General features: G+C 41.0%; 1 long non-coding RNA gene across 2 annotated transcripts; it reads left to right on the forward strand.

The window, feature by feature from the left end:
• The first annotated feature begins 834 nt into the window (after nt 1-834).
• On the forward strand, nt 835-5,583 carry LOC119328334. 2 transcript variants are annotated; one of them, XR_005158926.1, is made up of 3 exons: nt 835-1,154; nt 1,821-1,918; nt 3,277-5,583. It is a non-coding gene; the product is annotated as an uncharacterized LOC119328334 (long non-coding RNA). The 2 variants fall into 2 exon arrangements; XR_005158925.1 differs by lacking the exon at nt 3,277-5,583 and adding an exon at nt 2,288-2,744.
• Nucleotides 5,584-12,731: the final 7,148 nt, after the last annotated feature.

Below are 12,731 nucleotides of genomic sequence, written 5' to 3' on the forward strand. Positions count from 1 at the left end.
GTCTGGGTGGCCTGAAAGGATCTATGAGGAGTCTGAAACTAACATATCGGTGGTGGTGGTGGAGTCTGAAACTAACATAGTTAACCTCGTATGTTAGTTTCAGACTCCTCATAGGTCCTTTCAGGCCACCCAGACCTACGTAGTTGGTGAGCCAACTCATTCATTATGGTGTCACTACCGGTGAGTTCGTCCCATGGAACTATCCTATTGTCCATCCTGAAATCCATAGCTAGACTCAGCAGAGTGCTGCTCATCTCAGGGTGAAAAATACGATCGAATGGATAATGAGACATCTCGACTACACTACACTGGAATGCTTATCCACCTCCGCCTGAAGGGGGTTTTATAGATACAGAGGAGAAAATGGCGGGAAAGAATAACTGCGGTATGGCGGGAAAGGGTTGGCGGGAAGGGATTGGCGGGCAAATAAGGCGGGAAGGGATTGGCGGGAAAATAAGGCGGGAACGGATTGGCGGGAAAATAAGGCGGGAAGGGGTTGGCGGGAAACGGGTGGCGGGAAGGGGTGGGCGGGAAACGGGTGGCAACAAAATACAATTCAGCATGAGCCATGCAACTTCGGCCTAGGGATGACCAAAAAGTGACTTTTCGGCCTAGACTTGACCAAAAAGTCTATTTCGGTCTAAGTGTGGCCGAAAAGTACTACTTTGGCCTAGCTCTGGCCGAAAAGTACTGCTTCGGCCTAGCTGTGGCCGAAAAGTACTACTTCGGCCAAAGAATGGCCGACGGGCTACTAGTTTTGGTTTTTTTGCATTACATCCTATAGTTTCCGAAATTGCTACAAAAAACATGATAGTTTTGAAAAAAAATCCAGCGCCGTCGCCTCCTCTCCCCGCCGTGGGTTCGCACCAGCGCCACACCCTCCGCCCCCATCTATCGGCGCAGCTGAAGACGTCCTCCGTCGGCTTTGATTGTTGTCCAGCAACTCGCGGCCACCCGGCGGTGGTGTACAAGGAGGCGCGGGAGTGTGCATCCTGTACCGTCTGCGGTGGAGCGCTGGCTGGAGAATGAGGTGCTGGCGTCAATGCGGGAGGCAGACATCTCTAAGCCGACCGAGATGCAGTGGTCAGCGTGCCTGCCGTGTTCGTCAAAATTAGTGGCGTGGTTGGCTCGTTTGGTTGCTCAGTCAGGTTCAGGTACTTACTCAAGTCTCAAGCATTCAGAATCGAATTCTGATAGCGCGAAGAAGAGAATGATTGATCTGAGTACATACGGGGCCTATGTTAGATCAGAGGGTAGATGGGGTCATATATGGATTATAGCAGCTTGGTGATAAATCTAATACATCCCGGATGAGGAACGGTGCGAGATCTGCTTCAGGTCCTCTGAAACAACAGATCGTCTCCTCTTTGACTGTTGTTGCTCCACCAAAATCGGAGAAGGTGTGAACTGCCGCTCCATCTGAGTCCACCCGCCTGCCCCATCGCCGGCCTTGCACTCGGACACAGTGCACCGGCTGCTCCTGTGGACCATCTGGAATCATCGCCACAGCATCATTTGCCACGCGGACATGCCGGCGATCTACCATGGTGTACGTTCTGCTACTGCTGATCTTAGGCTTTGGTTTTTAGACTGAAAAAACATGAACGGGGAGGCATGCTGGCCTGGGCCCCCTACCTAGAATCCCTGAACATGTGGTTTGTCTGTAATCTGAAACACAACTCTTGTATTCCACCTGTGTCGTGGGGGTTTTCCTACTGCTATGCACCGTTGTTTCCAAAAAAAGTTGTGGGGAATGAGTATTGTTTGCATGGATAAAGTGCGAAGAATGGAAGGATTGATCTAAGTAATTGTGTTTGTAGGTTGTCCATATCGCCGGGGCCAAGAGAAAAGTATAGACTGCTGCATTCATGTCCAATGTCATGAGGGACCAATGCTACAACATGGGCTCTTATTCCAGGTATTCTACCATATCACCAAGATTCATGTACCACTTAATTTTTTTGGAGCTATTAGATGACACAATAAGGGATGTCAAGGAACAACAATCTTACTATGTGTTGTAGTCTTTCATGCAGGGTTAGGGTGTCAAAACTGTCACTTGCGAGTGTGAGCTTTGTTGTAGTTATCAGAGATATCACTTTGTGCTATGGGAGTTTCTTCAATGTTTTTGTCTATTCACCCACATCTTGTAACATAAGCATGGCAAAAAAAGAGTAGCATAATGGATTCTCCGTTCACCTTTACTGATTTTGCATCTCACCTCCTGCATTAAACATTTTGCAGGCTATGATGATACTTTCCAGTTCTAAATTAGTTTTTTGTGTAGGTCCTATTGTTGTCCAATAGAGACATATCACCTGGAACCATAAATATCTAGTGGTGATACTGTTGAAACTTGAAACTGGAGCGAGTTATTTGGTGTGGCTCAACATGTCATAGCAATATGGTGCCTAGAGCAGCTTATCTTCTTATGTCTTATTATTTGGCACAAACCAAACTTTATTATATTAAGTATTCACGTTTCTAAAGACAAATTGTTTCGTATTCTGCTTCCGTGGGTTTCATTGTATATGCTTGCCGTGTGTGTTAAAAATTCAGTTAAAAATAGCAAATTCAGGCACATGTCATGTTCCGAATCTGGCAACGTGCAATTTGAATTACTGTCGTCCTCTTTATCTCTTCTAGATTTTTTTTGCGGAAATCTCTTCTAGATTTTAGATTCATCAACCAGGGTATCATTTCCAACCGTCAATGTCCTAGTAGGAGATCACTTCCTTTTTTTGCGTATGTCCTTCCTTATCTTTTCCATCCTTAAATTATAAGATACGTAGCAGCTCGCACATGTATATAGAAATAATATCCTTCTTTATTTCTCTTGTGAAGAGCCTCTGGTTCCTTCCTTATTTATCATGATCTCTGAGAGACTCCTGATACCCAAGAAATTAATGATGTATATAAATAAGATAGATTGGATGTAAATCAGCGAGGTGGGACTATTCAATATCGGCCTCAACCTTCCCTTGTAGACATAGGACGTTAGCTTAGTTGGCCTTGATTTTTGCCACTTAACCGGGATAGATGGGCCTCAACTTTCCCTTGTACACACAGGACGTTAGCTTAGTTGGCCTTGATTTTTGCCTCTTAACCGGGATAGATGGGCCGGATTTTCTGGACCATGACACATGGGTTGGTTCGTTCGCTCGGCCTCGCTGGCTGACGAAGGAAACTAACGTACGAAATAGCGGACGGACGAAACGGACGAAAATCAGGGCGTAAGAAGCGTTTCGTGCTTTATTATTAGGTAAAGATGTGTAGGTCCTGTTGTTGTCCAATAGAGACATATCACCTAGAACCATAAATATCTAGTGGTGATACTGTTGAAACTTGAAACTGGAGCGAGTTATTTGGGGTGGCTCAACATGTCATAGCAATATGGTGCCTAGAGCACCTTATCTTCTTATGTCTTATTATTTGGCACAAACCAAACTTTATTATATTAAGTATTCACGTTTCTAAAGACAAATTGTTTCGTATTCTGCTTCCGTGGGTTTCATTGTATATGCTTGCCGTGTGTGTTAAAAATTCAGTTAAAAATAGCAAATTCAGGCACAAGTCATGTTTTGAATCTGGCAACGTGCAATTTGAATTATTGTCGTCCTCTTTATCTCTTCTAGATTTTTTTTTTGCGGAAATCTCTTCTAGATTTTAGATTCATCAACCAGGGTATCATTTCCAACCATCAATGTCCTAGCAGGAGATCACTTCCTTTTTTTGCGTATGTCCTTCCTTATCTTTTCCATCCTTAAATTATAAGATACGTAGCAGCGCGCAGATGTATACAGAAATATTATCCTTCTTTATTTCTCTTTTGAAGAGCCTCTGGTTCCTTCCTTATTTATCATGATCTCTGAGAGACTTCCTGATACCCAGGAAATTAATGATGTATATAAATAAGATAGATTGGATGTAAATCAGCGAGGTGGGACTATTCAATATCGGCCTCAACCTTCCCTTGTAGACACAGGACGTTAGCTTAGTTGGCCTTGATTTTTGCCTCTTAACCGGGATAGATGGGCCTCAACTTTCCCTTGTACACACAGGATGTTAGCTTAGTTGGCCTTGATTTTTGCCTCTTAACCGGGATAGATGGGCCGGATTTTCTGGACCATGACACATGGGTTGGTTCGTTCGCTCGGCCTCGCTGGCTGACGAAGGAAACTGACGTACGAAATAGCGGACGGACGAAACGGACGAAAATCAGGGCGTAAGAAGCGTTTCGTGCTTTATTATTAGGTAAAGATGTGTAGGTCCTGTTGTTGTCCAATAGAGACATATCACCTGGAACCATAAATATCTAGTGGTGATACTGTTGAAACTTGAAACTGGAGCGAGTTATTTGGTGTGACTCAACATGTCATACCAATATGGTGCCTAGAGCAGCTTATCTTCTTATGTCTTATTATTTGGCACAAACCAAACTTTATTATTTTAAGTATTCACGTTTCTAAAGACAAATTGTTTCGTATTCTGCTTCCGTGGGTTTCATTGTATATGCTTGCCGTGTGTGTTAAAATTTCAGTTAAAAATAGCAAATTCAGGCATATGTCATGTTTCGAATCTGTCAACGTCCAATTTGAATTATTGTCGTCCTCTTTATCTCTTCTAGATTTTTTTTTGCGGAAATCTCTTCTAAATTTTAGATTCATCAACCAGGGTATCATTTCCAACCGTCAGTGTCCTAGCTGGAGATCACTTCCTTTTTTTGCGTATGTCCTTCCTTATCTTTTCCATCCTTAAATTATAAGATACGTAGCAGCGCGCACATGTATATAAAAATATTATCCTTCTTTATTTCTCTTGTGAAGAGTCTCTGGTTCCTTCCTTATTTACCATGATCTCTGAGAGACTTCCTGATACCCAGGAAATGAATGATGTATATAAATAAGATAGATTGGATGTAAATCAGCTAGGTGGGACTAGTCAATATCGGCCTCAACCTTCCCTTGTAGACACAGGATGTTAGCTTAGTTGACCTTGATTTTTGCTTCTTAACCGGATAGATGGGCCTCAACTTTCCCTTGTACACACAGGACGTTAGCTTAGTTGGCCTTGATTTTTGCCTCTTAACCGGGATAGATGGGCCGGTTTTCTGGACCATGACACATGGGTTGGTTCGTTCGCTCGGCCTCGCTGGCTAACGAAGGAAACTGACGTACGAAATAGCGGACGGATGAAACGGACGAAAATTAGGGCGTAAGAAGCGTTTCGTGCTTTATTATTAGGTAAAGATGTGTAGGTCCTGTTGTTGTCCAATAGAGACATATCACCTGGAACCATAAATATCTAGTGGTGATACTGTTGAAACTTGAAACTGGAGCGAGTTATTTGGTGTGGCTCAACATGTCATAGCAATATGGTGCCTAGAGCAGCTTATCTTCTTATGTCTTATTATTTGGCACAAACCAAACTTCATTATATTAAGTATTCACGTTTCTAAAGACAAATTGTTTCGTATTCTGTCTCCGTGGGTTTCATTGTATATGCTTTCCATGTGTGTTAAAAATTCAGTTAAAAATAGCAAATTCAGGCACATGTCATGTTTCGAATCTGGCAACGTGCAATTTGAATTATTGTCGTCCTCTTTATCTCTTCTATATTTTTTTTGCGGAAATCTCTTCTAGATTTTAGATTCATCAACCAGGGTATGATTTCCAACCGTCAATGTCCTAGCAGGAGATCACTTCCTTTTTTTGTGTATGTCCTTCCTTATCTTTTCCATCCTTAAATTATAAGATACGTAGCAGCGCGCACATGAATATATAAATATTATCCTTCTTTATTTCTCTTGTGAAGAGCCTCTGGTTCCTTCCTTATTTATCATGATCTCTGAGAGACTTCCTGATACCCAGGAAATGAATGATGTATATAAATAAGATAGATTGGATGTAAATCAGCGAGGTGGGACTATTCAATATCAGCCTCAACCTTCCCTTGTAGACACAGGACGTTAGCTTAGTTGGCCTTGATTTTTGCCTCTTAACCGGGATAGATGGGCCTCAACTTTCCCTTGTACACACAGGACGTTAGCTTAGTTGGCCTTGATTTTTGCCGCTTAACCGGGATAGATGAGCCGGATTTTCTGGACCATGACACATGGGTTGGTTCGTTCGCTCGGCCTCGCTGGCTGACGAAGGAAACTGACGTACGAAATAGCGGACGGACGAAACGGACGAAAATCAGGGCGTAAGAAGCGTTTCGTGCTTTATTATTAGGTAAAGATGTGTAGGTCCTGTCGTTGTCCAATAAAGACATATCACCTGGAACCATAAATATCTAGTGGTGATACTGTTGAAACTTGAAACTGGAGCGAGTTATTTGGTGTGGCTCAACATGTCATAGCAATATGGTGCCTAGAGCAGCTTATCTTCTTCTGTCTTATTATTTGGCACAAACCAAACTTTATTATATTAAGTATGCACGTTTCTAAAGACAAATTGTTTCGTATTCTGCTTCCGTGGGTTTCATTGTATATGCTTGCCGTGTGTGTTAAAAATTCAGTTAAAAATAGCACATTCAGGCACATGTCATCTTTCGAATCTGGCAACGTGCAATTTGAATTATTGTCGTCCTCTTTATCTCTTCTAGATTTTTTTTGCAGAAATCTCTTCTAGATTTTAGATTCATCAACCAGGGTATCATTTCCAACCGTCAATGTCCTAGCAGGAGATCACTTCCTTTTTTTGCGTATGTCCTTCCTTATTCTTTCCATCTTTAAATTATAAGATACATAGCAGCGCGCACATGTATATAGAAATATTATCCTTCTTTATTTCTCTTGTGAAGAGCCTCTGGTTCCTTCCTTATTTATCATGATCTCTGAGAGACTTCCTGATACCCAGGAAATTAATGATGTATATAAATAAGATAGATTGGATGTAAATCAGCGAGGTGGGACAATTCAATATCGGCCTCAACCTTCCCTTGTAGACACAGGACGTTAGCTTAGTTGGCCTTGATTTTTGCCTCTTAACCGGGATAGATGAGCCTCAACTTTCCCTTGTACACACAGGATGTTATCTTAGTTGGCCTTGATTTTTGCCTCTTAACCAGGATAGATGGGCCGGATTTTCTGGACCATGACACATGGGTTGGTTCGTTCGCTCGGCCTCGCTGGCTGACGAAGGAAACTGACGTACGAAATAGCGGACGGACGAAACGGACGAATATCAGGGTGTAAGAAGCGTTTCGTGCTTTATTATTAGGTAAAGATGTGTAGGTCATGTTGTTGTCCAATAGAGACATATCACCTGGAACCATAAATATCTAGTGGTGATACTGTTGAAATTTGAAACTGGAGCGAGTTATTTGGTGTGGCTCAACATGTCATAGCAATATGGTGCCTAGAGCAGCTTATCTTCTTATGTCTTATACTTGGCACAAACCAAACTTTATTATATTAAGTATTCACGTTTCTAAAGACAAATTGTTTCGTATTCTGCTTCCGTGGGTTTCATTGTATATGCTTGCCGTGTGTGTTAAAAATTCAGTTAAAAATAGAAAATTCAGGCACATGTCATGTTTCGAATCTCGCAACGTGCAATTTGAATTATTGTCGTCCTTTTTATCTCTTCTAGATATTCTTTTGTGGAAATCTCTTCTAGATTTTAGATTCATCAACAAGGGTATCATTTCCAACCGTCAATGTCCTAGCAGGAGATCACTTCCTTTTTTTGCGTATGTCCTTCCTTATCTTCTCCATCCTTAAATTATAAGATACGTAGCAGCGCGCACATGTATATAGAAATATTGTCCTTCTTTATTTCTCTTGTGAAGAGCCTCTGGTTCCTTCCTTATTTATCATGATCTCTGAGAGACTTTCTGATACCCAGGAAATTAATGATGTATATAAATAAGATAGATTGGATGTAAATCAGCGAGGTGGGACTATTCAATATCGGCCTCAACCTTCCCTTGTAGACACAGGACGTTAGCTTAGTTGGCCTTAATTTTTGCCTCTTAACCGGGATAGATGGGCCTCAACTTTCCCTTGTACACACAGGACGTTAGCTTAGTTGGCCTTGATTTTTGCCTCTTAACCGGGATAGATGGGCCGGATTTTCTGGACCATGACACATGGGTTGGTTCGTTCTCTCGGCCTCACTTGCTGACGAAGGAAACTGACGTACGAAATAGCGGACGGACGAAACGGACGAAAATCAGGGCGTAAGAAGCATTTCGTGCTTTATCATTAGGTAAAGATGTGTAGGTCTTTTTGTTGTCCAATAGAGACATATCACCTGGAACCATAAATATCTAGTGGTGATACTGTTGAAACTTGAAACTGGAGCGGGTTATTTGGTGTGGCTCAACATGTCATAGCAATATGGTGCCTAGAGCAGCTTATCTTCTTATGTATTATTATTTGGCACAAACCAAACTTTATTGTATTAAGTATGCACGTTTCTAAAGACAAATTGTTTCGTATTCTGCTTCCGTGGGTTGCATTGTATATGCTTGCCGTGTGTGTTAAAAATTCAGTTAAAAATAGCAAATTCAGGCACATGTCATGTTTCGAATCTGGCAACGTGCAATTTGAATTATTGTCGTCCTCTTTATCTCTTCTAGATTTTTTTTTGCGGAAATCTCTTCTAGATTTTAGATTCATCAACCAAGGTATCGTTTCCAACCGTCAATGTCCTAGCAGGAGATCACTTCCTTTTTTGCGTATGTCCTTCCTTATCTTTTCCATCCTTAAATTATAAGATACATAGCAGCGCGCACATGTATATAGAAATATTATCCTTCTTTATTTCTCTTGTGAAGAGCCTCTGGTTCCTTCCTTATTTATCATGATCTCTAAGACTTCCTGATATCCAGGAAATTAATGATGTATATAAATAAGATAGATTGGATGTAAATCAGCGAGGTGGGACAATTCAATATCGGCCTCAACCTTCCCTTGTAGACACAGGACGTTAGCTTAGTTGGCCTTGATTTTTGCCTCTTAACCGGGATAGATGAGCCTCAACTTTCCCTTTTACACACAGGATGTTATCTTAGTTGGCCTTGATTTTTGCCTCTTAACCAGGATAGATGGGCCGGATTTTCTGGACCATGACACATGGGTTGGTTCGTTCGCTCGGCCTCGCTGGCTGACGAAGGAAACTGACGTACGAAATAGCGGACGGACGAAATGGACGAATATCAGGGTGTAAGAAGCGTTTCGTGCTTTATTATTAGGTAAAGATGTGTAGGTCCTGTTGTTGTCCAATAGAGACATATCACCTGGAACCATAAATATCTAGTGGTGATACTGTTGAAACTTGAAACTGGAGCGAGTTATTTGGTGTGGCTCAACATGTCATAGCAATATGGTGCCTAGAGCAGCTTATTTTCTTATGTCTTATTACTTGGCAGAAACCAAACTTTATTATATTAAGTATTCACGTTTCTAAAGACAAATTGTTTCGTATTCTGCTTCCGTGGGTTTCAATGTATATGCTTGCCGTGTGTGTTAAAAATTCAGTTAAAAATAGAACATTTAGGCACATGTCATGTTTCGAATCTCGCAACGTGCAATTTGAATTATTGTCGTCCTTTTTATCTCTTCTAGATATTCTTTTGTGGAAATCTCTTCTAGATTTTAGATTCATCAACAAGGGTATCATTTCCAACCTTCAATGTCCTAGCAGGAGATCACTTCCTTTTTTTGCGTATGTCCTTCCTTATCTTTTCCATCCTTAAATTATAAGATACGTAGCAGCGTGCACATGTATATAGAAATATTGTCCTTCTTTATTTCTCTTGTGAAGAGCCTCTGGTTCCTTCCTTATTTATCATGATCTCTGAGAGACTTTCTGATACCCAGGAAATTAATGATGTATATAAATAAGATAGATTGGATGTAAATCAGCAAGGTGGGACTATTCAATATCGGCTTCAACCTTCCCTTGTAGACACAGGACGTTAGCTTAGTTGGCCTTAATTTTTGCCTCTTAACCGGGATAGATGGGCCTCAACTTTCCCTTGTACACACAGGACATTAGCTTAGTTGGCCTTGATTTTTTCCTCTTAACCGGGATAGATGGGCCGGATTTTCTGGACCATGACACATGGGTTGGTTCGTTCTCTCGGCCTCACTTGCTGACGAAGGAAACTGACGTACGAAATAGCGGACGGACGAAACGGACGAAAATCAGGGCGTAAGAAGCATTTCGTGCTTTATTATTAGGTAAAGATGTGTAGGTCTTGTTGTTGTCCAATAGAGACATATCACCTGGAACCATAAATATCTAGTGGTGATACTGTTGAAACTTGAAACTGGAGCGAGTTATTTGGTGTGGCTCAACATGTCATAGCAATATGGTGCCTAGAGCAGCTTATCTTCTTATGTCTTATTATTTGGCACAAACCAAACTTTATTATATTAATATGCACGTTTCTAAAGACAGATTGTTTCGTATTCTGCTTCCGTGGGTTGCATTGTATATGCTTGCCGTGTGTGTTAAAAATTCAGTTAAAAATAGCAAATTCAGGCACATGTCATGTTTCGAATCTGGCAACGTGCAATTTGAATTATTGTCGTCCTCTTTATCTCTTCTAGATTTTTTTTGCGGAAATCTCTTCTAGATTTTAGATTCATCAACCAAGGTATCGTTTCCAATGGTCAATGTCCTAGCAGGAGATCACTTCCTTTTTTGCGTATGTCCTTCCTTATCTTTTCCATCCTTAAATTATAAGATACATAGCAGCGCGCACATGTATATAGAAATATTATCCTTCTTTATTTCTCTTGTGAAGAGCCTCTGGTTCCTTCCTTATTTATCATGATCTCTAAGACTTCCTGATATCCAAGAAATTAATGATGTATATAAATAAGATAGATTGGATGTAAATCAGCGAGGTGGGACAATTCAATATTGGCCTCAACCTTCCCTTGTAGACACAGGACGTTAGCTTAGTTGGCCTTGATTTTTGCCTCTTAACCGGGATAGATGAGCCTCAACTTTCCCTTGTACACACAGGACGTTAGCATAGTTGGCCTTAATTTTTGCCTCTTAACCGGGATAGATGGGCCGGATTTTCTGGACCACGACACATGGGTTGGTTCGTTCGCTCGGCCTCGCTGGCTGACGAAGGAAACTGACATACGAAATAGCGGGCGGACGAAACGGACGAAAATCAGGGCGTAAGAAGCGTTTCGTGCTTTATTATTAGGTAAAGATGTGTAGGTCCTATTGTTGTCCAATAGAGACATATCACCTGGAACCATAAATATCTAGTGGTGATACTGTTGAAACTTGAAACTTGAGCGAGTTATTTGGTGTGGATCAACATGTCATAGCAATATGGTGCCTAGAGCACCTTATCTTCTTATGTCTTATTATTTGGCACAAACCAAACTTTATTATATTAAGTATTCACGTTTCTAAAGACAAATTGTTTCTTATTCTGCTTCCGTGGGTTTCATTGTATATGCTTGCCGTGTGTGTTAAAAATTCAGTTAAAAATAGCAAATTCAGGCACATGTCATGTTTCGAATCTGGCAACGTGCAATTTGAATTACTGTTGTCCTCTTTATCTCTTCTAGATTTTTTTTGCGGAAATCTCTTCTAGATTTTACATTCATCAACCAGGGTATCATTTCCAAACGTCAATGTCCTAGAAGGAGATCACTTCCTTTTTTTGCGTATGTCCTTCCTTATCTTTTCCATCCTTAAATTATAAGATACGTAGCAGCGCGTACATGTATATAGAAATATTATCCTTCTTTATTTCTCTTGTGAAGAGCCTCTGGTTCCTTCCTTATTTATCATGATCTCTGAGAGACTTCCTGATACCCAGGAAATTAATGTTGTATATAAATAAGATAGATTGGATGTAAATCAACGAGGTGGGACTATTCAATATCGGCCTCAACCTTCCCTTGTAGACACATGACGTTAGCTTAGTTGGCCTTGATTTTTGCCTCTTAACCGGGATAGATGGGCCTCAACTTTCCCTTGTACACACAGGACGTTAGCTTAGTTGGCCTTGATTTTTGCCTCTTAACCGGGATAGATGGGCCAGATTTTCTGGACCATGACACATGGGTTGGTTCGTTCGCTCGGCCTCGCTGGCTGACGAAGGAAACTGATGTACGAAATAGCGGACGGACGAAACGGACAAAAATCAGGGCATAAGAACCTTTTCATGCTTTATTATTAGGTAAAGATGCGTAGGTCCTGTTGTTGTCCAATAGAGACATATCACCTGGAACCATAAATATCTAGTGGTGATACTGTTGAAACTTGAAACGGGAGCGAGTTATTTGGTGTGGCTCAACATGTCATAGCAATATGGTGCCTAGAGCAGCTTATTTTCTTATGTCTTATTATTTGGCACAAACCAAACTTTATTATATTAAGTATTCATGTTTCTAAAGGCAAATTGTTTCGTATTCTGCCTCCGTGGGTTTCATTGTATATGCTTGCCATGTGTGATAAAAATTCAGTTAAAAATAGCAAATTCAGGCACATGTCATGTTTCGAATCTCGCAACGTGCAATTTGAATTATTGTCGTCCTCTTTATCTCTTCTAGATTTTTTTTGCGGAATTCTCTTCTAGATTTTAGATTCATCAACCAGGGTATCATTTCCAACCGTCAATGTCCTAGCAGGAGATCACTTCCTTTTTTGCGTATGTCCTTCCTTATCTTTTCCATCCTTAAACTATAAGATACATAGCAGCGCGCACATGTATATAGAAATATTATCCTTCTTTATTTCTCT

Source organism: Triticum dicoccoides, chromosome 7A, assembly GCF_002162155.2.
Source record: "Triticum dicoccoides isolate Atlit2015 ecotype Zavitan chromosome 7A, WEW_v2.0, whole genome shotgun sequence".
NCBI classification, from domain to species: Eukaryota; Viridiplantae; Streptophyta; class Magnoliopsida; order Poales; family Poaceae; genus Triticum; species Triticum dicoccoides.